This window comes from Anarrhichthys ocellatus, unplaced genomic scaffold, assembly GCF_004355925.1.
Source record: "Anarrhichthys ocellatus isolate YVR2014 unplaced genomic scaffold, GSC_Weel_1.0 scaffold5277, whole genome shotgun sequence".
Lineage (NCBI taxonomy): Eukaryota > Metazoa > Chordata > Actinopteri > Perciformes > Anarhichadidae > Anarrhichthys > Anarrhichthys ocellatus.
This window is the reverse complement of record NW_022285251.1, coordinates 142-3,004: the sequence shown is the minus strand read 5'-3', so window position 1 is coordinate 3,004 and position 2,863 is coordinate 142. Positions and strand designations below refer to the sequence as shown.

General features: G+C 34.3%; 1 long non-coding RNA gene across 1 annotated transcript; it reads right to left on the bottom strand.

The window, feature by feature from the left end:
- Nucleotides 1-244: 244 nt before the first annotated feature.
- Nucleotides 245-2,844, bottom strand: LOC116379818 (uncharacterized). Its single transcript, XR_004212478.1, has 3 exons — nt 2,694-2,844; nt 2,159-2,247; nt 245-1,992 (listed from the first exon to the last, which is right to left on the bottom strand). It is a non-coding gene; the product is annotated as an uncharacterized LOC116379818 (long non-coding RNA).
- Between the last annotated feature and the right edge of the window lie 19 nt (nt 2,845-2,863).

Sequence of the window (2,863 nt, the reverse complement as noted above, 5' to 3'; positions counted from 1 at the left end):
AAAAGGCTGATGTTAAATTCTATCTGAACTGCATTCATAAAATATAAGTTCATATTTCATAAATATACTTTTAAATATACTGCAGAGCAGTCGGAGGATACAGGAGAGCTCAGACAGTCTTCCTGACTAACAGCAGACTCTTATTTTGAAATAAAAGCATGAGAGAATTCAAAATAAGACGATTAGAGGTTAAAAAATATATATATATTTTTCTATATATATATATATATATAAATCATTTGTAATTATCAGTGTTTTGATGTTAAAAGTTTGTAAAAATATTAGTTTACTTAATTATATATAAAGAAACTAAATATAAGGATTTAACTTCCTGTTTGGTATAAATATGTCGACCTTTCGTTCAAACTTGATTAAAATTCAAAGTCTTGACTTAATAACTCACATTTATCCATAAAGTCTTCAGGTGTTTTCCACGTGAACGTTTCTTCTTTTGATTTCATTGTTATGATTGATTTTGTAGAATAAAAGGAACATTTGGGATGTACAGTAATGAGGAAATACGTCGTTATAACGTGAGCACTCTTTTTAAATCACGATGACATTAATACATTAATATATTAATATATTTCTTCTTTCATCTTTTTTTCCTTCATGGTGGAAATCAGCTGACCGACTTCCACAATAAAACACCTTTCTGTCACGTAAGAAACTTTAAATAAATACAAACTGGAGGAATAATATTTAGTTCTCTTTCTTTTACTTCATTTAATTCTTAATTTCTTCATATGAATTATAGATTATTGTATCAAACTGTCTTCAAGCTCTCCGACACGAGGCTCTGCACCAATATGCTTATTAAAATAAGAATAAATATTTCTGATATATTTCAGATCATCTGCAGGAATCTGTCCATCTCAGGTCCCAAAGAATAATACTGTTTATTGATCCACGTGTCCTTTCGTTTAGTGTCCTTCCCTTCACTCCTTCCTTGTTTCCTTAATGTCCTTCCTTGTGTCCTTTCGTTAACACTTTATAATAACCATCATCAATGAATGGTACATTTATAGTTAATTAAACTTTTATTAACAGTTATCATAATGTTAATAAACAATGAAATGATCATTATTGATCTATAATTACTCTTATTTTAACTGTTTCATACATCATAACATTTTATATACTATATTCAGAATTCACTAATCAATACCAAATGATTTGTAAAACATTTATGAACATAAAGATGGATGGGTCAGATATTTGTTAATACTTTGTAAAGTATCTATAAACATTATTTGAAATGTTAATACATACTTTGTAAAGCATCTATAAACATTATTTGAATTGTTAATACTTTGTTAAATGTTAATAAATACTTTGTAAAGCATCTATAAACATTATTTGAATTGTTAATACTTTGTTAAATGTTAATAAATACTTTGTAAAGCATCTATAAACATTTGAATTAATACTTTGTTAAATGTTAATACATACTTTGTAAAGCATCTATAAACATTTCAATTGTTAATACTTTGTTAATGGATAATAATTGCCGTCTGTTCCATCTATCTATGTAATATTCATAGATGTTTTACAAATTATTTGATAATCGTTAAAGAATACTGAGTATAGTATATCAAGTACTATAATGTGTGCAACAATAAACTGTTAATAAATAATTTACTAATATATTTAGGATAAAATTGTTATCGTCTCTTATCCGCTATGATACGATATACAGTTATAAAGTAAACAACCTAATGATACAATAATGAGTATTAAATGATTCCTATTAATCAATAAACATTTTTATTCATCATTTCAAAGTAAAATAAGTGAAGTTTGATTAACTATAAATGTACCATTTATTTATGATGGTTATTATAAAGTAGAAGCTACTTTCTGATTGATACATTCTTTAGTTTCTTCCTCCTCGGCTCCTCAACTCCTTGCCTCCTTCTTGCCGTTTCGTGGTTTGTTGCCTAGCAACGTGTCCATCTCTGCGATGAGGGGCGGAGTCAGCTGAGACAGAACCTCCAGGAAACAAAGACAGACGATGTTTACGAAGTAAACAAGTAAATAAATACATGCAGGCTGGTGAAAGTAAACTGGCAGGAAATGGAAATACTCAAATTAAGTACAAGTACTTCAAAATTGCACTTAAGTACAGTAGTTGAGTAAATGTAGTTCCTGTCAGTACCCTGATAGAACCGAGGTTCTCCAGCAGCTGTTCTGTGTTGGAGACTCCGAGAAGAACCGAGCTGACGCCTTCACTACGGAGACACCATGCTGAGAGACATACAGGCAGAGAGACAGACAAGTTGTCAGACAGACAGGTGGACAGACGGACTGGTGTTCAGACAGACAGGTGGACAGACAGGTGGTCAGACAGACAGACAGGTTATCAGACAGACAGACTATCAGACAGACAGATGGGTGTTCAGACAGACAGGTGGACAGACAGACAGACAGACAGACGGGTGGACAGACAGACAGACAGACGGGTGGACAGACAGACAGACGGGTGGTCAGACAGACAGACAGACGGGTGGTCAGACAGACAGACTATCAGACAGACAGACTATCAGACAGACAGACTATCAGACAGACAGATGGGTGTTCAGACAGACAGGTGGACAGACAGACAGACAGACAGACGGGTGGTCAGACAGACAGACTATCAGACAGACGGGTGGTCAGACAGACAGACGGGTGGACAGACAGACAGCTGGTACCTATAGCGAGCTGAGCAGCAGTGCAGTTCAGTTTGTCAGCCAGCAGGTGGAGCTCTTTGATCTTACTGAGCTGCTTCTTCCCCTCATCGCTGTGGAGACGCTCCTTCAGCCACGCATAGCCCTACACACACACACACACACACACACACACACACACACACACACACACA